The sequence below is a fragment of the Protopterus annectens genome, chromosome 12.part0 (assembly GCF_019279795.1).
Source record: "Protopterus annectens isolate FY-2018-M chromosome 12.part0, PAN1.0, whole genome shotgun sequence".
NCBI classification, from domain to species: Eukaryota; Metazoa; Chordata; order Ceratodontiformes; family Protopteridae; genus Protopterus; species Protopterus annectens.
In genome coordinates this window covers 144,031,409-144,058,784 of record NC_056746.1, presented here as the reverse complement: position 1 = coordinate 144,058,784, position 27,376 = coordinate 144,031,409, and the positions used below count along the sequence as shown (strand labels likewise).

The window sequence follows — 27,376 nt, the reverse complement described above, 5'->3', positions numbered from 1 at the left end:
GGGCAATGGAAGCATCTGCTTTCCCTGATACAATAATAAGGTCAATCAGGAATATATGAGGGATTGGAGACGAAAATTAAAGAGGGTGGGGTCCTCTCTGCTAACTTATGTTTGAGTAAAGGAACCAGGCAGGGTCGTCTACTTTCATCTTTGTTGTTTGCATTAGATTTAGAACCACTGGCAAAGAAAATAAGAGACTCAGGCATTCAAGGATATAATTGGTATGGCACTCAAGAAAAGCTGGCTCTATATGCAGATATTTCATACATGACAAAACCAGAAAGTGATATTACAGTGCCATAGAATATTTTAAGAGTTTCATATCTTTTCGGGATACAAAATTAATGAAGCTAAAACAAGGGCAATAGTGGTAAATGATGTACCCACACACGAATTGGGCCAACAATATCCATATTTATGTGGACATGATAAAATGAAGCATCAGGAGTATGGATTATAAATTACTCTGCCGTGGCAGCTAAGAATGTATGTATGGGACGAGACTAAACAGAAGATAATACAAAAATTGATAAACTGGAAGCTTTGTTATATGGATACTAAGATAAAAGCAATTAATATTTTTATTCCCTTGAGTCTTATACCCAAGTCAGGCATATTTTTATCAACCAGAAGAGAAGCTGTGGATAGCAATTAAAAAAAAATTGAAGGATTTCATCTGGGAAGGGAAGACAGCAAGGGTCAAGTGGGATAAGCTGATTCTTCCAATAGAACAAGGTGGACTAGGATTACGCAATTTGAGGGGGTACTTTACAGCAACACAGTTTAGGCTCTTATACATAGCACAAGCAGAATACTATAATTCCAAGTGGAAAGGAATGAGGATGATGCAGGGAGGAAGATAAATAAATAAGGAGAGATTTGGATTTTGGATGCAGACTCTTAAGGAGAAGAGAAAAAACAGTATTATATTCATAAAATAGCAGGGAGTATTCCAAGAACTAAACTAGCATGAGAATGGAGAAGCGATTCTGCCAATAAGGATGACTGTGGTTAGGGATACAGATAATAAGGAGGACTGGAATTTACTGGAGAAAACTGGCAAAGGAACCAAGGTATTGGGAACAAATAACTGTAAAGGGAACGGTAACAGAATGGGAAGAGGCCAAGAATTTATTTGGAGTGCAGGTTAAAGACTGCCTATACTCGGACATCAATCCTTGATGGGGAAGGCAAAGAGAAAGAAACAGGGGGTTCTCTTACATGAAAGACCAGCACGAGTTTTTTTTTTAATAGAATCTAGAAAATAAGCTGCTGTTAAAAAAAAAAAAAGGAATAATTAGTAGAGCAAATAAAATATTGCATGATAACTAAGAATCAGAGGAGCTTAGAAAGGACTGGGAAGAGAGACTGGATAAGCAATTCACAAAAAGAAAGAAACATTGGGGGGATAGATGTCATCTCCCAAATATGCAACAAAGTCTAGAAGATTTAAGTTTTTTTGCCTGGAAGTGTTTATAGATATTTTTATACCCAAAGTAGACTCCAAAGAATTTTTCCTCAGGTGGCTAGGAAATGGAGGTTTAGCTATTCCTGTAGGCTGCTGTGTCAAAGATGCTGGGCGAGCAGATTGATTTGACTGGGGAGATTATGTTTTGGGGTACGATACAGAATCAGAATCGCCTGGACATGGCAAGGCTTTACTAAGTCTAATTATGGTGGCTGCCAAAAAAGCAGTTACTAGAAAATGGAAATCAAAGTCTAAACCAACTTTACTAGAAGTAGGGAATATAGTAACAGAAAAAAAAACAACTGGAATTTGGGATCTTTAGAAAATGGAAAGAGCAAACTACAAACGAAAAATGGGAATTGTGAGAATAATATATGTAGAGAAGGAATGAGGTTTAAAACACAGGATCTGAATGAGCCATATGATGCTTAACTGACTAGACAAATAACTGTAGTTGTAAGCATTGCACATCACTTGTTTCAATGGTATCTGTGATGTACAATGTTTTATATAAATGCAAGATTGCCTACGTCATATGCGATAATTTAATAAAGATGTTTACTGGAAGAAGACAAAAAAACAGAGAGAGAGAGAATGACAAAAGAGTGATCCACAATTGAGCTGTAATATCAATTTTTACTTCATGGAGGGAGGCAAATATTTGACAGTATTAACAGCGATGATCCAGAGGGAAGTAGAGCAGGATGTAAAACACTAATGTTGGCGAGTTTTGATGCAGAAAAGCATTTAAGAATCAGCTGGGATTTTAAGAAGTAAATTAGGAAGATGAATGAAGGGTCAGAAGCAGGAATTACGGTTGGGAGTTCATCTTTGACAAGAAGAACTAGACAAGAGTGCCTTCTCCTTTGCCATTTGCTTTACACTTAGAGCCACTGGCAAAGATGATTGCAAGTTAGCTTTACTCGCAGTTATTTTACAGTTAAATCCAGAAAAGGGCATTTCAGTGTTGTCAACATTGAGACATTTAAGTCTGCTTTAATTTTTTTATATCCGGAGCAAAGGCTAAAAAGAGGTAAATTAGGCATCTACACAAACTGGTTCAGCAATACCCAAATTTATGGGGTCATCAGATGATGTATTTAGGTTTATGAATTAAAAAGGAATTATTACGGCAACCAAGTATATTTGGGAAGAGATTAATCAAAAGAAAATACAAACGTAAACTGGAAGCTCTACTATTGATATGGATAGTGAGATACAAGCGAGGAGTGTTTCTAGCTCCTTAGGTTGATAAATATGGCTGACTTCCATATAAAGCAGGATGACAAGTTGCGGACCATAGAAGAACTGCAGTAGTTGGGGAAAAAGGGTAAGATTAGAGTAAAGTGGGAGAAGAAGGTGTTTCTCCCTGTAGATTGGGGTAGTTTAGAACTACCCGATTTGAAGGATTATTTTAGTGCTTTGCAGTTAAAGCTTATATATATTTTACTTTTACACAATACAAGCAGAATGTTACAAATCAAAATGGAAAGGAATGATGATGCACCTGTCACCCCTGGGCTTTCGGATATTGGCAAAGGCTCTTGCTACCCCCATAGTGCCTTTTTTAGGCAAGGCTCAAAAGACAAACCCACCTCCATAGGTATCACAAGGGATAAGAAACTAAGAGTAATGCTACTCAACGCCAGAAGTCTCAAGATGCACGCACTCGAAACTCTCCTTAGCATGGAGAACATTGATATCTGTGCAGTAACAGAAACCTGGTTCAGGGCTCCCGAGAGCACCCCAGCACTACCAGGTTATACCTCATACCATGCTTTTCAGCCCCAAAACTTGGACCGAACCACAAAAGGAGGGGGAGTATCGATATTCAAAGATACCCACACCTCCAGGTTGGTGGCAAAGCACGAAGCATCATAGACTATCCATGTGCAACTAACAGTGGGTAAAACTGCCTTCCAGTTTATAGCCTGCTACAGACCACCCTCCCAAACCCAGGAACCCCACTCGGCCTTCCTGAGAACACTGAAAAATATGAAGGTCTCTCCAAACACCATTATATTGGGCGACTTCAACTACCCAAACATAGAATGGGAGCATTACTCTAGCTCCAACACCCTAGCCCAAAGGTTCCTAGAATTTATAAACTCAAATGCTATGGAACAACTTGTTACCACTCCCACAAGAGGGGAAAACATACTGGACCTGATCATCACCAACATGGGGACTCTATGCTCCAGACCAGAAGTGTATCCCTCACTGGTAAGATCAGACCATAAACTAATCTCACTGGATATTCACATCCCGACCCCACCCCCTGCCCTGAAAACCACAGAGAAAAACTTCTCTAAAGCAAATTTCACACTCCTCAAAACTGAGGTGGAATCTTTCAAAGCCCCCGGGCCTGTGGAAAATACGGCCCAGACCGCAGAATCCTTTATAAACGCATTCTATGAACACCTTCAGGAATGCATGGATCATGCGATCCCAAATAAAACCAAGACCCAATCCTCCAAAGGCAGACGTCCTGTCTTGTGGACCCCAGCCATAAACAAGCTATACAATAGAAGGAGGAAGCTACTAAATGATAGAGCAAAATCCCAAAAAGGGAAGGCATCACTGATCAGTATTAGCAAAAACCTACGGGCACACATAAAATTGTCTAAGGCCAGCTTCGAGAGAAATATTGCACAGGACACTAAGGATAATCACAAGGCTTTCTTTAGTTATGTTAGGAACCTGGGTGGTAATTCCCAGATATGCTCAGAATTAGTCAAAAATGACAAAAAATACACAGAACCCACAGACATTGCCAACATCCTAGCTGACAAGTTCAGCGCAAACTTCTCCCCCCCCCCCCCACCAAAAGGGCAAATATCTATCCCAGCAGAGTGCTGCCCCCCAGACATCTCAGATGCTCAGGTAAGAGCCACCCTCTCAAAAGCAAAAAACACAGCATGAATGGGACCAGATGGTGTCCCGGGCTGTGTCCTACATGAACTCCAAGAAGAGCTAAACCCAAACATAAAACTACTGTTCAATCTCAGCCTTACTACAGGATATGTGCCCAAAGAGTGGCGTACAGCAACAGTGGTCCCTCTCCATAAAGGTGGTGCCTCAACGGATCCTGGAAACTATCGCCCCATAAGCCTGACTAGCTTGGTCTGCAAAGCTATGGAAAGGATCATCATGGACCTCATAAATAAAGATATTGGGGACCTACAAATACTGGATCCTACCCAGTTCGGCTTTGTTAAGGGCAGATCCTGCCTCTTAAACCTGGTTGATTTCTTTGAAACAGTCACCAAGGCCATTGACGAGGGGAAGGTGGTCCACACAGCCTACCTGGACCTCGCAAAAGCCTTCAATACAATACCCCACTCAGGCATTATAGATAAGCTCACCAGCTTAAATATAAACCCCTATGTCACTAGATGGATTGCAAACTGGCTCAAGGACAGAACCCACATGGTTAGAATTGCTGGAGCCATGTCAGACTCCAAACCAGTTACAAGTGGTGTCCCACAAGGCTCAGTCCTGGGACCTCTCTTGTTCAGTATATATTTCTCGGAGGTACAGGCCAACATGGAAGGACTGTGGCTGACCAAGTTCGCAGATGACTGCAAACTGGGCGCCATAATCGACTCTCCAGCAGACACAAGCATCCTCCAAAAGGGCCTCATAGAAACAGACAACTGGTGCCAGAGCCATGGCCTCAAGCTAAATGCCAAAAAGTGTATAGTCATCCCCTTGGCAAAAACAAAAATGCCCACAAATTACCACATAGGTGGTAATCCATTATGTACAGAAGAAGTAATTAGGGACCTGGGGACCCAAGTTGATAGCAAGCTCTCATTTGACAACCACGTGGCCAAAGTGGTTAGAAAAACATTTTATATAGCCCACCTAATCATGAAGGGATTCACATCTAGATCAGGGGAGGTCATCGTGCCTCTTTACTCATCCCTCATCAGGCCCATAATTGAGTACAATGCCCCTTTTGGGATGTACCTTACCAGACAACTGCAGCAACTGGAAAGACCCCAAAAGTACCTCACCAAGAGGATCAAAGGGCTCAAACAGATGCCATATGCTGCCCGGTTAAAGAAACTCCAGCTCTACTCAGTGGCATACCGCCTGTTCAGAGGCAATCTGTGCCTGACGTATAAAGTCATGTCCAACCCGGAATTAATGGACATGCTGCACCTCAGAAAATCCAAATCCCATCGAGCTACGCGCTCAAGACTTGAACCTCAGCAATGAAATAAATAGGACATGCTGGAGGGACAGATTCATAACCCAGAGGCTCCCTTCACTCTGGAATAAAATCCCAGTCCAGGTTAGGCAGAGTCCCTCATTGACTCTCTTCAAGAGGAATCTTGATGAGTGGATGGGAGATCGTAGGTTTACCCCGGGTATCACTTCTGTGTCACTGTTAGACAGAGGCACAGTATACTAACCTCAAAAAAGGCCATAGCAAAATAAATTTAAAATGGGTGGCGAAAGCCAAACACATTCTGGCTAGGCTTATAAATGCCCTAGGGCAGATAGCCTAGTATGAACCTATGAACTTGAGTAAAGAAGTAAGAGAGAAGGATTTTGGATGCAATCCTTAAATAGAAGGGGGGGGACATGCATGTACACATGCACATTATTACACTTAAAGCAGCAGAAAGTATTCGAAGAACTATGTCAACATGGAAATGAAGATAAGGGGCTTTACTATTACAGAGAACTTCAAGCAGGGGCACAGAAAATAGGAAAGAAGGGGCTATAATTTATTAATGATTAAGAAAGAAGCCAGGGTAATCGGAGCTTTCTCTTCCCATTTATTTTGCTAACACAAACTGTGATGGGGCCAAGCAGAAGTTGCAGGTTAGGGACTGCCTTCCATACCACACATTGACAAGTGTATGCTCCACCATGCCCCCTTAAAGTAAACTTACTCTCTGCACTAGCACATATAACACTTCCTCTCTCCACTCCCACTTCCCCTCTCCAATCCCACAGATGAAGTCGTCTAACTAGGCACAGTACTTGCAAACCCTCACTCTTACCTGTACCATACCCCCACTCTTTCTTTGTGTCAAAATACCACACAAAATACTCACATCCATACTCGCATCCAGCTGCAACAACCTTCTCTCATACCTGCAGACCAATAACCAAGTCCCACTGTGCTATCACATAAAAGTACCAACACATTAGTTAATTCTGCCACATTTTCTTCATGTACGAGGGTAGTGCGACAGCAGTGAGGTCTGCAGTGGGAGCGACAGATGCGTTTAAGGTGGAGGTGGGTTAAATCAAGGATCAGCTCTGAGCCCTTTCTTATTTGCAATGGTGATGGACAGGTTGACAGACGAGATCAGACAGGAGTCCCCGTGGACTATGTTTGCAGATGACATTGTGATCTGTAGTGAGAGAGTAGGGAACAGGTTGAGGAGACCCTGGAGAGGTGGAGATATGCTCTAGAGAGAACAGGAATGAAGGTCAGCAGGACTAAGACAGAATGTGTGTGTGTGAATGAGAGGGAGTACAGAGGAATGGTGAGGATGCAGGGAGTAGAGGTGGCGAAGGTGGATGACTTTAAATACTTGGGATCAACAGTTCAGAGTAATGGCGAGTGTGGAAGAGAGGTGAAGGAGAGTACAGGTAGGATGGAGTGAGTGGAGAAGAGAGTGTCAGGAGTGATTTGTGACAGACTAGCACCACTAAGAGTGAAAGGGAAGGTCTACAAGAGGGTAGTGAGACCAGCTAGGTTATATGGGTTGGAGACAGTGGCATTGACAAAAAGGCATGAGTCAGAGCTGGACGTGGCAGAGTTAAAGATGTTAAGATTTGCACTGGGTGTGACGAGGGTGGACAAGATTAGGAATAAGTATATTAGGAGGGTCAGCCCAGGTTGGACAGTTTGGAGACAAAGCCAGAGAGGCAAGATTATGCTGGTTTGAACATGTGCTGAGGAGGGATGCTGGGTATATTGGGAAAAAGATGCTAAGGATGAAGCTGCCAGGTAACATGAAGAGAAAGGCCTAAGATAAGGTTTATGGATATGGTGAGAGAGGACATGTAGGTGGCTGGTGTGACAGAGCAAGATGCAGAGGACAGGAAGAAATGGAAACAGATAATCCGCTGTGGTGACCCCTAACGGGAGCAGCCGAAAGAAGAGATTTTCTTCTCCTTTTCAACACGTGTATTCCTTCCTACAATTACTTGCCCATTACTCTAACACCAAGCACCCTTTACCCTCACTAAACTAAAACCATCTCAGCAACATGCTCCTGCTTATACAAATTTCTCTTCAACTACTCACTCTAACACCCCCATCAATCCATCACTTACATTTTTCTGCCAGACACCTCTCGCCTTAAAAATCCTCATCTTCAACCCTCAACACTTGTCACGGCTACATTAATCTTATTCATTTAAAAGCCAACATACCACCACCCCCACCACCTATACATTTGTACAAAAAGTGTACCACTATTCTCCCCACAGCATACAACTTCATGCTACTTCTGACAGTTTGCGAACCCCACAGTACTGGTCCTTAAACCAACACCACTTCTTCCCAGTCACACAAACAACCTTAAACTACTAGGTTCACATCATACACAGAAGTGTCTTACATTTGCAGACCTTAATACTTAAAAAATTCTCTGATCATTTTCATATTAACAAACCTGGAAAAAAACATCCACTCAGGCTACAAATATTTCAAACTGCCACATAAGCACACAGGTGGAGTGGCTATACTATTTGCAAACCACCTTAAAAATCCATCACTCTCACCTGTAACCCTACAGATCAACAACCCTGGTATAACAGCAAGTCAATCAATCACCAAAACATGTATTAACACAGTCTCCATACCAGCCAAGCAGACATGAAACATTCCAATCACTGAAGACATTCTTACCTGGGCTTCCTCAAAAGTTCCCTAAGAAACTTATCATATTAGGATGCAACCCATACTCCTCAACTACTACACAAAATATTTCTGCTTTCTCCAAGCTCTAAATTTTGGAGCTTTTCTCCCTGGGCCTCTGCTGAAAAAGGGCCTTTTCAGCTCAGTCAGACACCCCCGGTTAACAAATGTAAAATAAAATAAAATAAAATAAATAAATAAATAAATAAATAAATAAATATAATAAACATTACTCAACTCATGCGATACCCTTACAGATTTAACAAATCCTCAGGCAAAGAAACCATTATACACTAGATTCTAACAACCCCAATATTACTACCCAATCAGGTGTTTTAATCGGACCATCTAAGTGATCTCCAACACCTATATAGAAATTCAGCTAAGAAACCTGAAGCTCAGTGAACAATTCTGTGAAACGTTGCACCCATACAACTGGGACATTCTAAAATCTCTCTCTCTCTCTCAGTGATGCTGTATTTCATTTCAACTACACTTTTCTAAGCACACTAGACTCACTCAGGCAGAAGGAAGTCAAATTTAGCCCTGACGTATGAATGTCTACTCCAAACGTATGGAAAAGCATGAAAAAGCCTAGACTTCTTGGCAAACAAGCTCTCTTCCCTCTCCAAATCTACCAAACTCTTAAAAATATAATCACCAAAATCCTAGTAATCATTCTGGATAAGAAAAGCTATTTCACTAACCACCATAATCTCCACTTTAGCCATCTCCTTAAACTTGGCAAACCATTCCACCCCCACAACGTAAACTAGCCAAACATACTGCCCGCACATTTAACTCCCACTTTTATCAACTTTTTATAATCCTGACCCCACTAACATCCCTCCTAAGATTGATTTTGTCCCTTCTGAAATACAAATTCTAAATGGGAGTTTAAAATTAAAGTAGAAATAAGAGATTGTTAAGCAGTAACAAACTGCTTAGAGGGCTGATAAAGGTTAAATAAAGTATTGCAAAACAAAGAAGAATCTCACAAAGCAAGAGAAGGAACAATCCTAGATTGCTGAAGAGAACAAAGGAATATTTGGATAATATGCACGAGTTTAGAAAAATTGCTGTTAAGCAATCTATTGTTTGCTCCACAGCACAAAACTGTTTAGTACAATGACTTGGGTAACAGAAATGCAAAAAGGGTTGTCACCAAACTTGGGGATCATACGACAAGAAAATTAACCAGAAATCCTAGAGGTATTAGAGACATTTCATAAATTTTACAAAAATCTGTATAGAGCAGGGCAATGTTGAAAACCAATAAACAGCACAAACTGAAATATCTAATGAGGACTTAAATTATGCCAAGTTTAAGGAATACAAGGATCAAAAATCAATACTCAGGATAGGAGGAAATAAGAAAAACAGTGATGTATAAGCAATCTGTAGGGACGTCTTTAAGAACAGTTTGTATTCATGTGCAAGTTAGGAGTGGAGAAAGTAATACAGATCTGGAAGAAGTTTAATAGTATTTTAAGTGGAGGAGAAGCTCCAGTATCTTGGAAGAAAGCTGTGTTGGCTGTAGTACCTAAAGATGGTAATACCTAGCCTCTTATACACCCATTTCAATTTTAAACTAGGATTATAAAAAGCATATCCCATGAAAAGGCAAAGAAATGTAGAAATCAAAGAAAGCACAAACGAAAATATTTATGAAAACTAAGTATGCCAAGGTTAGAGGTAGATCTGGCTCAATGAACAAGCTAGAATATTACTTCAATTTTAAACCATGATTATAAAGGGTTTATGTCTATAATAGCTAAAAGAATAGCAAAGGTGTTGCCAAAATGAACAGATATGGATCAATGTAGTTTTGTAGAGGGGAGGCAAAGGTTTGACAACATTAAGAGAACAATGGACTTACAAATAGTCGTGCATTGAGTAACAGCTCAATTTCAGCACTCCCAGTGTGAAAACAAACTCAGAAGAGACAGACCGTGAACTCAACTAGTCAGTTAATGAAATTTACCCAAAATTAAGTGCACTGCCTAGATGCCAGCAAAACATACACGGATTTTCTTTCAGGTTCTCAACCACAAAAGGGGAAAAAAAAAAAAAAACCACACTGGCAAGAATTCTGTAGTTCAGCAAAAAACAGTGCAAGCTCCAGCTCTGGTGCAAGACATGACTTCCAGTAACCTGGAGGAAATAAAAATAAGTCAAATGTATTTGGAGCTGAATAAAATAAACAAAACACTGACTGAGTACATCAATTCAAATAACAAAAGGCTGGAAACATGGAAGAAGCTTTAAAACAGATATTGGGATGAGGTGATAAAAAGGCAAAAAAATCAGAGGTTGAAAAGAAGAAACGGCTGGCTGACTAGGAGACTTCTCAAGAACAGAGGTTTAAAAAAAATAGAATTACAGGACAGCGCACAAAAGAAAATCCAGAGATTTTCTGCTATACCAGATAAGCTGGAAGGAATACACTACATTAGTTGGATGAAAACACGAATATGCAACTGGACTGGTATTCCCACAGTAGTAGTTGTTAATTAAAAGGGCACATCGTGTGTATGCTCCAAACTTGTCCATGAGAAAGCAACCTAGACCCTTAATAGTAAAGATGCAACACTAACAGCAGAAGGAGTTGATTCTGACAAAACTGTGACAGAAAGGCAAGTACTAAAAGTGGGAGGCAGTAGAGCATTTGTGGAAAATGATTACTCGTTGTACACTAGGTAGAAGGGGAGTAAAATTATTCCGGTAATCGGGGAATATTGAGAAGCAGGCATGATATTTAAACTGCTGTACGCATCTATCTTCAGAATACTCTTTCCTGGCAGGACAAAATCATTTCTTCAATGCAGAACATGCCAAGGTGGAAATACAAAATGTATGTCCAACAAAAAGTGAGCTGTGAAACAGATTCTGCTTCTTGTTATTCTGGAAATAAAAGACCACAGACAGAATGTGCCAGTGAAACCTTTTCCAATGTTTCAACAGAAAATGCTTCAGAGTTAGAAAAAAGCACAAGAGTTGACTATAAGAACTGAGAATACGTTGGAAAGAAAGCAGAGACTGGATTTGAGAGATGAAAACAAACAGGAATAAAACCAGCAACTCAGAAATAGGATTACAAACCATTAATTATATTTGTGAAGCAGAACAAGAAAACCTGGAAATATTGCACTTTTTTGACTTTGTTAAACTTGAGGGGACTCAAGTATATGCCCTACTTCATGTCATTAATCTCTGGAGGAACACTTAGGAGAAGGGAAGAGGAAGGAAAGAAAGTTAACTGCAAGTAAAACATTTTGTTCTTAACAGCAATAGTTTTATGATGCATCCGATAATCTGCATGCTATAAAGTTTAAGTGCAATGGGGATACTAAAGTAAACAAATGCCCTTGTTTTTTTCCCTTATTTTCTCATTCTCCTTGTTTAGTTTTAAAAAAATTAGGCACTGCAATGTAGAAGGTCTGGTCAAAACAGAAGAAAAATTGGTGGTCTATTTCTCATTCTTGCATAGGGGAGTTACTGGATTAATGTAATTTTTATTCATCTAGTAACACATTTTTCAATTGAAAGCAAATAAATGCTTGTAGAAGCAACTTTGTATCTAGTTCCTATGTCTCCTTGGAAACGATCTGACTAGAAGCAGTAAAACAGAGCACTTTCTTTCAATGGCTAAAGCATTCAATTGTTTTTTCCATTTTGGGGCAGCAATAAAGATAAAAACCATACAACACTTAGTAGAAGCATATGCTGTACCACAGGTCTTAGCATAGATAACCTTCCTTTCAGGTTAACCCAAATACGTGTGTGTGTGGCTGTCAGTACGAGACAACTGTTCATATTAGAAGATTAAGCTTCAATACTTTAAGATGCATGCAATTGTGTGTATTAGTATTACGTTAATAGGTTTTAGGGGTGCATTGTGGATGTATTTTTTTGAGGGCTGTAACTCACTCCAGTGGAGCTCAGGAAGTTTGCACTGTAACCTCCAATGGGCGGAGCCAAAGTTTTTAAGTGAATCAAATAATGTCCTCACATTTCAAACAAATGTTCATATCTCTGGAACCATAGGGCTTATGAAAGAAGTATAAATGACAAACTGTTTAACACAAACTACTTTTATAGTGGTAGTATTCTTTAAGTTCTAGGTCTTAAACTGAAATTTATAAGTTACAGTAAACAGTAATTATTACATCTGTAGTATTTTGTAAACAATGTACTCAAGTTACGCATATACTGTCAGCAGCATTTTGTTCATCTAGCTGACAGCTTTCATAAGGGGTGTTGTGTCTGTGTTACTTGGTTAATATAAAATATATTAAAAGCCACAGTACTTGGGACTGCATAAAGAGAGAGTTTAATGGCGCTTTCATCTACTAAATAGACTTCATCAGAATAAACACATTAAACTCCTTTTACACTCGCCATAAGACTACTGCTTCAATTATTAAACACAGTTCTTAAAGGAAAACTAAATCATATTTATAAAATGATTCATCCTCTACAAAGTGTGCCTAAAAATATTAAAATACACAATTACACATAATAAATACCAAAACACACAAAACAATCAACAAAAAAATTCAAGTATAGCTTTTAGCCTTAATCTTAAGCATGGGTAAAATAGAAATAAAATCATTTAACCCAGGTAGCCTAGTGGCATTTAATTTAATTGCCATTTCCTTCTCTTCTAATAATAAAATTTAATCACCCTCCCCAAAGGTTGATGTTCGCTTGATCAATTATAGCAAAGCAGAAAATTGTACAAGTGAGACTTTGTAATAAATGTTTACTTAAATCATTATTACATTTTTTTTTTAAATGTTATACAAATGTTCATAAATTCGACGAGACCTATCAGTCTTTTCAATATAAAATGCCGGACACTCACAGCATTTAGCCAGGTACACCAATTTCTTAGTCAAACAATTCCCTTTTCTAAAGTTCACCTTACTCTTTATAGTATTCAAGAAGTGGTCCACCTCCAAAATGTATGAACATTGACTACATGCCCCACATTTCTGTGTCATACTCTTCTCATCCCTGCTATATAGTAGACCCCCTCCATATCCTTCAAATCTTTTCTTAAAATTAAAATCCCACCTTTTGTACAAATGTCGGTTTAGAACCCAATAAGTTATACAAATTGGGACTCTAACAATATTCCAATAAGTGTAAACTTTATTTCGTTAACCATGTTAATGTGTTCACCATTTTTCAAAATAAGTGCTCTCTCAAAAGTTCCCCTTATCCTGTCCACTATTCAGTTTAGCTAATTCACTACCAAACAATGGTTTGTATTGTTGACCCCATATAGACATAACATAATTTTTTGTATCCCAAATAAGAAAATCTGGATAATCCCTATCAGAAAACATACTTCCAGTCTTGTCCATTTTAATTAGATCTTCGAAAACTGATGTCATTCCAGCTGCCCTAATCATCTGTCCCTTGATAATGCTCTTCTGTTTTTGGGAACAGCAGTTAGAATACTCCAATTTGATAAAGAGAAATGGCTTGGAAAAAGTGTTAACTGAAAGCATTCAAGTGTTTTCTTAGCAGGGACAGCTATAAAGATCGACAAAATCAAATCGCACTTAGTAGCACAGGCTGTTCCATGCATCTTAGCATGACTAGCCTTTCTTTTTTTTTTTTTATCTGTAGCCCGTCTGTGTGGCTATCAACTTAGAACTTCTGTTCTTATTAGAAAGCAAAAGCTTCAATATTTGAACATAGTTTTGTGTAATATTAAGTTAATAGGTTTTGGGGGACATTTGTTCCATTTGAGGGCTTTCAAAAACAAAAAAAAAAGTTAAGCAAGATGTGGCATAGGCTCAAATGGATATGACAAGAAACTGTATAAAAGACCAACCTGCTGAACAGTATATGCATGCAACAAAAAAGGTGGAACTAGACATTTAACAAAAAAAGCAGTTATACGTAAAAGTGGTAATAATAACTATTTAGGAAAATAATGCTTTCTGTAATGTCTTTCAATCTGAATGGTCTTGCAAATAAAGTAATGAATTATATTAAAAATGCAGAGTGCAAATAGCTTTGCTACAGGAGACACAAAAAATAAAACTGAACATGTCAATTTGATAAAAAAAGGTTTTCAGCATAGTTATTCAGTGGAATATCTGGGGCAAAGGAAAAGAGGACTACTTCTTTTAATTACAAGAGGGGTTCCAGTAGTGACAGAAAAGGGGAAAAAAAGACAATGGAAGCTGCATAGTACTAAGGGGCTACTTGAAAGGGAGAAGGATTACACTGGCATGCATTTACATTCCACCTAAAACTGTTAGAATGGACCTTAAGAAACTTTTGGAAGAAATAACCAGCTTTCAGCAAGGAATATTTACAGACAGTGACTGGAATTTGGTTTGCAACACAGAAGATGTGTTTGGGGGCCTAGAAGGGAAAATATAACAAAGGAAGGTAGGCTTTTGAAGAAGAAATGTATGTGGTTTGGCATACAAAACGTGAATTCAATACTAGGGAGTTTGGAGAAAATGTACATATTATTAACCAAGACACAAAAACTGGGCTAGGCTAAACAGAATTTCTCTCTCACAGGAGTATGTGCATTTAACTGAAGGTCTTGAAATGCACCCAATAACTATTTCAGATCATGCGCCAATAATAACCAAAACAAAAAATGCAAGATAATGAAATAAAAATGAGACACTGGCGGTTTCCCACCTATCGGTTGAAGACAGAAGAATTCTACGAAATGGGGTTTCAAATTAATTCAGGAGCTACTAGAGAAGATACAATTTTTATCTGAAAATAAAGCCAGGGAGTGGAATAAAATTAAAGCAAAGTTTAAAACTAGGGTGGAAATAAAGAAAAGGGAGATATGGTTAATAAGTAACAAGATTTAATTACAGGGACTGACAAACGTTGAAGTATTTGAAAATAGGGGGAATCTCTCAGAACAAGAAAAGGAGCAACTACAGAAGGTTCAACAGAAAATAAGGGATTACACCTTGACAACATACACGAGTTTACAAAGATTGCTGTTAAGCAACTGTTTTTTGATAATTCTAGAGCACAAAAACTTTTAGCACGACTCAGGCGACAGAAGTGGAAAGGGCTGTCACCAAGCTTACGGAGCCTAAACAAGGAAGATAAGAGATCTTGTAGAATCATTAGAAATATTTTCTAAATTTTATGAAAGTTTGTATAAATGCAGAGAAATACAGAAATCAAGAAAAGGTACAAATGGAAATGTTTATGGAAGATTAAATATGCTAAGGTTAGAGACAGATGAGGCTCAATTACCAACAAGATAGAAGAGGCGAGATAAAAATGGATGCAACGCCCCTGCACTGGCCCAATAATCAAGGAGCCTCAATCCTCACCACTGGCAACAGCTAGGGGATGTACACACTAGGGAGGATGAAAAGTACACACCCAGTAAAGTGCAATTTCCCTTAAGAGCAAACAGAAAAGTGCAATTTCCCTTAACAGCACACAGAAACCACAATCAGTCTGGGGCTGGTTTCTCCCTTTTTCTCCAAATCCCCAAAGGTGACCCCCCCCCCCCACTGGCACAGCCATAAAGTTGAGATCTTATCCAGGGTTCCAAGCTAAGTCCTCCAACATTCTCTCTGTCCAACCAGTGCTTTGTGCCCAAGTAGCTAACACACACACCACTTTGTAATTTGATTTACACACACACCTACGAAAAGCTGGCATGTTTACTAGCTATGCCCCATTCTCCCCAGACTATAAAGTAGTTACCACTGCTACCAAAACTCCTCATCAGGTACTATAAGGCCCTTAACAAAGGGTGTCCAATCCTACAGTGCAATGTTTCTATTATCCAAATGGTAGTCTGACCAAGACTTGCAAGGCTATTTAGGCGTGGCCTGTACAGTGTCACCAAACACACATGCAAGTACTCCAAGAGCTTAAATATGTATCTCAAAATATATCAGTCACAAAGATAGGTTTAAATGGATTTTATAATAAAAGAGCAAGACAATACTCAGTAAATCAACACAGTAAATCACAGTAACTTCAGAATTCAAAATAACAGAAAATATTTAAAACATTACAGGACAGTCTCAGATAAATGCAGAAAACATCTAAACTAATCTTTACTATATTCCTATATATATATATATATATATATATATATATATATATATATATATATATATATCTAACGAGAGTTACTAGGCCCTAGAAACTTACTTCCAAGCAAGGTAAGTGCGGAAGGTGGTAATGAGTGGATGTTCTTGCTAGATCCAAGACAAAATACAAAATGCCCAGTCTCTCTCTCTGAGCGGGTTCTTAAATTAATATAAAATATTACTGCTGGGTTAGCTTGGATGACATCACCTCGTCACATGACCAGTTTCCAAGCTAAACCACTTTTGTCAGAAACAGAATTTAACATCTCTGTGTGAGAAATAAATCTTTCAGATGTTTGCAGATCCCAAGTCATAAAAACAAAACACTTCTGCATCTCAAACCTAGTAAATACTTCTCTCCAACACAATAAAACTAAGAGATAACTTTTATAACACAATTGTAAAACAAAATTAATTTCAACTTATTTTCTTGAAGTTTTGCAAGTATGTTCCAGTTTCTGCTGTTTACACACACACACACACACACACACACACACACACACACACACACTTTCTATAAATTTCTGTTCTAAGCCAGCAGGGCATGCTGTGGTTACATTTTTGAAGCTCAGTACTGTACAAACCCTGATCAACACATACTTCTGTATAAATCATATCAATATTCACAAATTACAGAATTATTTACACATTTTCAGATAGCTGTGCTGGCAGCTTGACAATTGGTATGTATAACCAATCTACAGATACATCCCCAGGAACAGATTATATTCCTGTGGAAGTGTGGAAGCCAAGAGGGAAAAAAAAAAAACGATAAAGATCTGGAAGGTTTTGTTTAAAGGTATTTTAAGATGAGGAGAAGTACCAGCATCCTAGAAGAATGTGGTGGTAACAGTAATATCCAGAGAGGGTAAAGATTCATCAGATCCAGCTTCATACTGGCCCATTTCAATACTAAATCATGATTATAAGGTGTTTGTCTATAATGGCTAAATGAATGGCAAAAGCGATATCAAAATTGATAGATATTGATCAGTGTGGTTTTGTGGAGGGGAGGGAAACATCTGACAGTATTAAAACAGAACATTAATGACCCAGAGGGAAGCAGAATGTAAGAAAATGCTACCTCTACTGCTGGGTCTTGATGCAGAGAAAGCATTTGACAGAGTAAACTGGGACTTCATGAACAGGACAATGGAAGCATTTGCATTCCCCAATACAATTATAAGGTTGATTAGTAGTACATATTAGGGATCACAGGAGAAAATTAAAGTGGGTGAGGTCTTCTGATAACTTCTGCTTGAGTAGATGAACCAGACAGGGTTGTCCACTTTCCCCTTTGTTGTTTGCATTACATTTAGAACCACTAGCAAAGAAAATAAGGGACTCAGAAATTCATGGATATAAATGGAATGGTAGTCAGGAAAAGTCTCTTTTTGTGGATATTACTTTGGTAGCGTTGTCACCTCACAGTTAGACGTTGCCCGTTCAATTCTCAGCTAGAGCGTCTTCTGTGTGGCGACATGCGTGAATGGGCGTTCCTTCATTGAAGGCTGTGCGTTAGACCCAGCAAGCCAGCACGCAAAAATCTACTGCCAATCATTAGCGAACCGGAGTTCTGCTGTGGCGACCCCTAACCGGGAAAAGCCGAAAGACACAACAACAACTTTATACATGACAAAACCATGTATTATTTTATATATGACAAAACCACAAAAGGACATTACAGTGTTGTGGAAAATTTTAAGACAAATTCAAATCTTCTCATGATACAAAATTAATGAAGCTAAAACAAAGACAATAGCAGTAAATTGTGTACCCGCACACGAATTGGTCCAACAATAGCCATATTATGGGGACATGATAAAATTAATTATTTAGGAGTATGGATTAGAAATGACTGTTGCGGCAGCCAAGGATATGTGGAAAGACACTAAGCAGAAGACAATACAAAATCTGAGACACTGAAAGTTTTGTTACATGGATACTAAGATACAAGTAATTAAAATGTTTTTAGTCCCTTTAGTCTTCACAGGTCAGGCATATTTTTATCAACCAGAGGAGAAGCTGTGGATAACTAAAAATAAGGAGAGAGATGAAGGATTTTTATCTGTGAAGAGAAGACTGTAAGGGTCAAGTGGGATAAGCAGATTCTTCAAACAGAACAAGGCTGTCTAGGATTACCCAATTTGAGGGGTATTTTGGAGCAATGCAGCTGAGAGGACTGTGGTTCAGAATGGGGTGCAGTTGGGAGACTCTTGTGGAGAATGGTAAGAGTCTTACAGAGTACTGTGTTCCTGGAATAGCGGGGAGTGTTCTGGGAGCTGGACCAGATTAGGGGGTGGGGAAAGGGAATTCTGCCAACAGGGATGGCTGTGGTTGGGGTTGCAGATAGTGAGCAGGAGGGGAATGAAATTTATTGGAAAGTGCTGGCAGAGGGGCCAAGGTGTTGGGAGCAGGTAGATGGAGGGGGGTGGGTGGTGGAGTGGGGGGGCAGGAGTTTGCTTACACTGCGGGTTGGAGAATGCATTCCCTGTCAAGGACTGATGTCACAATGTGGGAGGGGGAAGTGGGGGGGGGTCCTGTATGAGGGACCAGCACTGGTGAAGTTTTTGATGGAGTACAGAGCGGAGGCTGCCGTTGGGAAAGGAATGATTGGTAGAGCATTTGGAGTATTGCATGATGGTTATGGATATCAATCACAGGAGCCTGAAGGGGAAGAGACTAGATGAGCGGTTCACACGGAGAACGTGCGCATGTCTCCTGGGTGTGCAGCAGAGTCTAGAGGATTTGGGATTTTTGCCTGGAAGTTGTTTGCATGGGGATTTTTGTACCCCAAGTAGACTCCAAGGAATTTTTCCTCAGGTGGGTGGTGGATGCTGGGGGTGTGCCAAGCAGGCGGTGGCTGGGAACATTTTTTTTGGGGGGGGGGTTCCCTGCGGACTGCTTTGTTTGAGGTGCTGGGTGGGCAGAGTGGATTGGCTGGGGGGTAACGTTTTTTTTTGCTGTGGTGCAAACTTGGGAGTCGCTTGAACATGGTGGAGCCTTGCTGGGTCCGACTGTGGTGGCTGCCAGGGAAGCAGATGCTGTAAAGTGGAAATCAAGGTCTGGACCAACTGGGCTGGGAGTGGTGAGCATAGTGACAGAGGTGAGGAAATTGGAGTTGGGGTCTTTGGAGGGGGGACAGGATTTGGGTGAGCCGCACTGTCTGTGCTGCCAATGAATGGCTAGATTGTAGGCGATGTGTGATGTTTGCGGCTACAGTTGTTTCAGTGGTGTCTGATGTACACTATTTGCAACTAAGGTGGTGTCAATGTGGTTTGCTATTCATCTGTATGGGTGTGGGATTGCCTATGTCATACATGACAGTTTAATGGAGATGTTTATTGAGAGAGAAAAAAAAAAGGCTTGTGTGTGGATGCTATCATCACTACAAGAAGGGAATGAAAAGATTCATGATGTAGGTGTATGTCAGTAATAGAAAGTAAAGGGGGCAAGAAGTGAATATGCACATTTCCACAAAGTGGATAGGTTGCCCTAAACAAGACACACCAACTAGCACTGTGAACAGAGGTCGACTAGTGACTACAGGGTTCAATGAAATGGACATTTCAAAGCATCCCTCAAAACCTCAAACTATAGCTTTTGGATTAGGCCCTAAAATTACCTCTGAGCTTTGTCTGCATATGTTGAAGGAAGAATTCTGTATAGAAATTTTTAAATGGAATTTAGCTACTTTGGATATGTAAATTCAATTACCTCTGAGCTTTGTCTGCATATGTTGAAGGAAGAATTCTGTATATAAATTTTTAAATGGAATTTAGCTACTTCGCATATGTAAATTCAATCTTCTCGCACAACAACCAAATGGAAAAGAACATTTAGAAACTAAAATCTATAGATTAGCAGATGCTTAATTTTATTGGTTCATTACTGCAAGACACACTGTGCTCAACAATAGTGGAAATGCACCACAGGTGATCATACTGTTGCAAAACTGAGCAAAACGCACAACTCCTTTCCATGCCCATTTTATTTGGGGGGGGGGGTTAAAAAATGCATTACTGATTCCCATCTAAACGTACTTTCCCCAAACTGGACAAGAGGTGTACAATAGTTTAACATCTCTGAATTTCTCCACACGGCACATAAAAGAAATTATGTTATTAGAAAACAAATCCCAATAGGCCCATCCACATTAGAGAGTCCAATCTCTAAAGATGTCACTTAAATGAAGGCAAATGTCAACTACGTTTTGCTTGCCAGCCCAAAGAAAACTGGACAGTCACAATCTGTCACCAAGCAATCATAGAAACATAGACAGATGGATACAAAAACAAAAATAAGAAAAATAAGATGTTGAAGTAAAATGACTTGAATTTCAACACATATGGAAATAACTTTTTAAAAATGTGTACTCCATGAAAATCACTTGAACATTTGCCATGCAGAGGGACTGGACATTTAATTATATTAACGTTTGTTGAAAATTCACCCTTAAGATGTTGGTAGTGGAAACGAATCCGCAATTATATTTAAACGCATTACCAGAAGCTTTTACTTGGCAAATTAAAATTGATAATGCAATGACTGCTGCAATCCTGTTTGAAGGACTCTACTCATGTGGATATGTTCACCACCATGCGAGTGTTTCAAAGAAAATACACGCAGATACCTCAAAACAAGAGGTGACCCCATAGAGATTCACGACATGTACTGGTCAAAAGCAAAGAATTAATTAGCTGGCTGCTTAATCCTTCTGAAAGTAATCAGTCAGAAGATGGCACTTCACTTAAGAGATTTGCTTTCTCTTGATCAAATATTAACATTTTGTTTCTCTCTCTCACTGGATGGAGAATGAATTTGGAGAAACTGCTTTCACCAGGATATGCAAACATTACACTAATCAAAACTGAAAATAATGAATTAAACAGACCCAACAGTAAGTACAATACCAAGCAAGTGATCAGAGGAACCATAACTTGTAGCCATTTAAGCCTTAAACCAGACAAAACTTAGAAGTTCTTGACACCCTTTGCAGTCACTTAAGTGCTTGTCTCCCAATCCAAGCAGGGCCATATATAACAACTCCGGTGTAAACCTGGTTACCCATCCAATTGTCAAAACTATCCTTAAAGGTAACCTAGCAGTACTCTGCATGACCTACAGTGGTAGCTTATTTCATAGGCTGAAAACATGTTGAGTCAGGAACCTATATAGCCCACCAACAAGTCTTCTTTATTTGATGGTGTAGACCTAGGTACCTACTACTGGTGTTCGGAGAGCCACTGGTTTTGCTAAGAAACAGGAATTCAAATAGAAATTGGTCTTTCACAGCTCAGAGAGACACTGGCCACTTCTGAGAGGCTGCAGACTAAGTATAAGGAGTACTGTGTATTTGCTAGGATAGCTGAATGACTTAAGGCCTTTCAATTTCTTGGTTAAAAATCACTGGGGTATTTCCAGTTAAGCTAAATGGATGGATTTATACATATTAAAAAGGGGCAATGTAATTAATGATTAATCTGATAAGAGAACTATGGTGATAAGACAACTTTTTTACATCTTAAAAGCTATTCCCTTGGAAATGACCTGGGCCACACAGGACTTCCCCATTATACTGGACATCTGTAGAAGTATCCAAGCCATAGCCATCTAATGACTGTATCTCTCCGAGCAGAAGTAACACTTAAAAACACATGAAAAGCAGCAGCTTTTTTTTTTTTTTTTTTTCGGAAAAGATGCTTATGTCTAAATACGTATGCCCCATGGCTTTGCGTACAAGGTTGGTGAGGCTAAAGGATCCAGGATTAATGGGATCGGTAGAGAGGCCATTCTTGTGTAATGGAGTCATGATGGTTGTTCACCTGGCATCAGGCACAACCTAGGGGATAGGCAAAAGCTGATTGCTTTAATTAGAAACTGGGACAGTACATACATGGCAGTGACAAAACATAGCCGGACATGTTATCTGGTCCTGAGGAAGTATTGTTTTTATAATCTGACAGGAATTCCAAGACTTGTCCCAAGGCGATTTCATGGAAACTAAACTTTCAGGGATAATGGAGGCAAGGCTAGCCACCCAACAGTGTAAACCTTGGCTCTAGATGACCGTCACTGTTGAAGTGATACCCCAACCCCATCTGAAAAATGGTAAGAGGAGGTTGTGGATGGATGCCTAAAGGCAACTATATGGATAGGTGGGGTAAAGTAAGCACTAAACTTGTATGCCAATATATCGGATATATCCTTGGGGTCAGAATGTGCAACATTATGGAGGAAATGAGTACATTCTTGGACAATTCTTCACTTTATGTGACGAAATTAAGGAATAAACAGCTTCTTTCGGTAAATGTAGCCACCTTACTCTGCTTTACAGTTCCATTTTGTAACAGCACTCAAATTCACTGATATGTTTCAGTGTGGTCTTGAGGTAGGGGACTAGGACTTTGTCATTTTTCTTTTTTTTTTCTTCTTCTTTTGTTTTACAGTTCATTAATAAAAGAGTTCCAATAAAAAGGTTTATTCCTGATTTTCCTACTGGTGCAGATAAGTACAGGAGTTTTCCGTGCAGCTGGTTAAATCCTGTTAAAAAACTAGAGGTGAATATGTGAGCCCTGTAATGTAGGTCCACTTCTAGAAAACTTTTGGAAATCGTATATAGGTCTTCTACAAGTTGAAACAGACTTGTCCCGGAGAAGTCCCTAAAGACCATTATTTGGTGGTAGGGTGGTACCACTATGCCTGACATAGAAAACATACAATTTATGGCCATTTTTAATCAAGGTTGAGGAGATGCAAGGTGGGGGTACAAGAGGGACTATGATGGAAAGGACAACAAAGAGATCAGAGCTTCTGTTACAGGCAGTTTTACAATTTGTTCCAGGGCACTGGTATTAAAGTCTAAGAAATACTAAACATTTATTTTTGGAAGATGAAGTCTGTCAATCAATATGTAGATAAGTAAAGTTCCCTAATAAAGTATTTGGTTTAATAATTAACCCTTCAATACTGTTAAAATAATTATAACCATCTTTAGGTGACATTGTTAGCCACAAATCCCAATCCCTGAAGTAATATCTCGATTTGAAGAGGATTTGGACATCCAAGAGTCATGGGTAATTTGACATGATGAGGTAATGGTGTTTCCAACCACTGCCCCACACTTACTGATGGTATGACAGCTGATGAACTATACGACAAAGTGCTCCCACTGCACAGAAAAAACGTCTCAGTTTTTGGAAAATATATTTCAATAAAAATTTATTATGGAAAAAAAAAGAAAAAACGTCTCAGTAAATTCCAAGATATGCCTCTAACTTCTGCACTGTACTTAATTCACTTCAGACCCCTTGCCCCTCCTTTCCCGTACTAATTCCTCCAAACTTGATGAGGATGCACAAACCTACTACAGTTAGGATGGTTTTACACGTCATAACGTTCACCTCCCTTCACATCAAGTTTCTATGCAGCCCAAAGTAAGCAAACTGAAACTTCAACAGTCCATGCCATCATCATAACCTAAAAGGTAACATATTCAAGCAATGTAACACAAGATCACCATGCAATATTCTACAAGACAAAATAGGGTCAATCACAAGCACTTAAAATTGTTCTTCCATTAGCAGTAACAAACTGCACATAAAGCTTAAATAACGGTACTGATAACTGAAAGACAGTCTGTAAATACTTACTAAACCATAAACCACTGGTGTTCAACAAACAAGAAGATTACAAACACTTGTAGCCATGAACCACATCTAACTAAGCCTATCAAATTCACAGGTCCAGAAGAACCACTAAGACGCAATAGACACAGAATGGTTATGCTGAGAGCACAGACACATCGCAAATACATATCCAAACATAAAGCAAACTGAATAGCCATTACAACATTATTTCTGTTGCAAAGATAAAAGCATCTTCACTAAATACCTCACATAGGTGCTAAAATCCAAGGCCAAAAAAATAGTAAGATTTATTACATGTATATTATTATATCCTGGCAGAGATGGAGAAACTAGTTTCAGGTGCACGATAGAACTACACTGCTTCTTCACCTCAAAGAATCACTAAAAGTGAAGGTTGACCCTTAGTCAGTTATGGTGAAAGCATGTGTTTTAATTAGGTAAAATATGTATTGTATTAGAAATGCACAAAAAGCAAAAACACAGCAACAATGCATAGTTCTGTTTCTCTGCACACTAAAGATTTGCCCGAACTCCAAATCAGTTCCAAGGGAAAATATCTTCACTTACCCACTTACATTTCATCCAAATGCCCTTTCCCAGAGAAAAATAAATCTGCCGGGGGGGGGGGGGTACTTTTGCATGAATGCTCCTCTTCTATAATGGATAACTTTACTGTCTGTACATCTCATTAAACCTCCAACTCCCACCCACAAATACCCAAAAGCATTAAATGTATCTGTGCACAACACCTAGCTCACGTCACTATTTAAGCTTTATGGGCTTTATAAAAAAAAAAAAAAACGTTGCTAAAAGTTTTTTTTAAGCCTTACATTAATAGGGAACCAGAGAAAAAGTTGGACATAACCCCACTCCCCAATTCTGTCACATTATTTGGCCAGCAAAGATAACTGGAAACAATATTAGGCACGTTATAACATACTGAAATGATCTGCACAAAAACACAGTGCACAAACCAGTGGCCATTTGTCAACATACTGATGCACAATGCAATCTCCTTGCAACTACATTAACCACATCTCAATTTCTAACCTCCAGTAACAAGATCATACCAACACTTTCTATCCAAAGGAAGAAAATCTAAGAAAAGCATGCAATTCAAGTACTTATCCCAACAATAACCAATTTAATCATCTAGGGATGCAGCATGTGGAAAGATATGCATGTTTACATGGGACAGACAGAGAAGCACAAGCAATACAAATGTAAACTTCTTCTTTCGGCTTTTTCCCGGTTAGGGATTGCCACAGCGGATCACCTTGTCTGCTCATGATTGGCAGCAGAATTTTAAGGTGTCGAACTGCCAGCCCGGCGCCCAACCTTCCACAGAAGGCACACACACTCACACCTAGGGCCAATTTAGAGTGTTCAATCCACCTACAGCATGTAAACTACCACCAGAAATTAAAGGCTCCACTGACAGCACCCAACTAAAGGCCAGTGCTACTACTCCTTCTAAACTACACCACTAATCTTAGCAATATAACTTTTTACTTTCTTAACCATAGAAAAGTATTTTCAGCTCACAATGTGAGAGCCCAGACTACAACACTGGACCACAAACAAACCTCCGTTAAAAAATGCATAGCAAAGAACAGGTAAAAGAAATGATCTCATTAGTTAGCAAAAAGGTTTTCTGAACTTAGTCCAATAACGTGCTAACAATTCCAAAAATGCATAAATGTATTAAAGATGCAAGATTAACATCCAGCTAAAAGGGAAAGTAAATTGTTCTACTAGTTTAACTAGTAAATGGGTATACAAACCAAATCATCATAAGGAAAATGTACTACACCCAATGACTGTGAAACTGCATGCACTGACAGTTACACATTCATGAAGAGCAAATATCACAAAAGAATTCTGTAAATTACAATAATACAAATCATACATCAATATGTATAAGTGGCTCTCAATTTCTAAAGTGCACTAGCAACACATGTAATCTTATGCCAACATAGGCTATTGATCCTCAATTTCTCAAGTATATTAACAGCAAAGTCACCACTGAAAAATGCCAGTTTTGCTCAATAGCGAACTAATAAGGGCTTTGAAAGACAAAAAGTCACAACGTAAAAATACAGTAAAAAAGGAGTTAAAATTAGCTGTTTCAATTCGTTGAGACAGAATCCCGGTCTTTAACAACGCCACTACAAGCACCATCTGACTTCAGGACTCTCTCGCCACTATCGTTGTCGGACAAGTCACTGCTATACTAAACGGAGGGCTACAACGACAACACTCCCTACAAACATCCACCAAAGAAGGTGGATGTTGTAACGGCCAAATACGACTAGAAACAAATAAACAATGGCTACCATTTCTTAATACTTGAAACTACCCCTAATACACGTTTAAATGTATTATACATAAATATTTTCTCTGTTTATGTAGCCAGATAAACAAACCTGGGACTGACGGATACAATTCACATCCTATAACCCTCTTTTCAACAGACTAAGTCCCTCATCACCTTTCTTTACCAATCTCTTGCTTCCTACGTTAGTACTGTATTTTCAAAAGTGTTGCCGTAAACAGTTACAAACTGTGGTAATCAATTGCCTTAACATATTTGCGACTGCTTTCTCACAATTAGTGTCGCAATGAACATGTTGTAGGTCCGGTCGTGTTTACTAGTGTAAGTGACAGTTTGCTAACTTAAAAGCCTGTTTTAATAACACTTCAAGTTCTTATGCTGATATAACATCGAGGCGTTTAAGATGCAGATTAGTTGTTAATGAACCTGTTAAAGAAAACTTGGGGATATTTTGTCTCAAAATCTCAAACCATTTGCCATTTTTCATTTTGTGACACACGTGCCCAGATATGGGCTGTCTTGCGCAGGGCCTGCTGGCAACCCTGTATCCCCTAGAAAACAACTGAAAAAAAAGAAGGGAAATGATTCAGGAATTATTTTTCTGTGCTTCTTTGAATTAGTAACATAAACGATATACTTCTCAACTGGCCCTGATTGCGGCTCAAAATTTTGCCCTAGCTCTCATAATTTCTACTAAAACTGGCGATTTAGAAAAAAAACGTGATAGCTTAATACTTAACAATGACAACTAGAGTTATACACTTTTTTAAATCATGGGTAATCTGAGTCTCCAAGTGTAGTACCTCGCAGGATGCGCAGTAGCAAATCCCGCCCCGAACACCCCTCCCGCCCAAGCCCGCATGAATATTTATTACAGATTTACTACAGATATTGGTTAAAAACCATTAACACTGT

The 27,376-nt window shown here is 39.1% G+C and overlaps 1 protein-coding gene across 1 annotated transcript in view; it reads right to left on the bottom strand.

The window, feature by feature from the left end:
* MARF1 (meiosis regulator and mRNA stability factor 1) overlaps nt 1-26,681 on the bottom strand; it is a 2,255,654-nt gene extending 2,228,973 nt beyond the window's left edge. The window contains exon 1 of the mRNA XM_044088896.1: nt 26,553-26,681. The gene's annotated coding sequence lies outside the window, so the exon portion shown is untranslated. The remainder of the gene's footprint in view (nt 1-26,552) is intronic.
* Nucleotides 26,682-27,376: the final 695 nt, after the last annotated feature.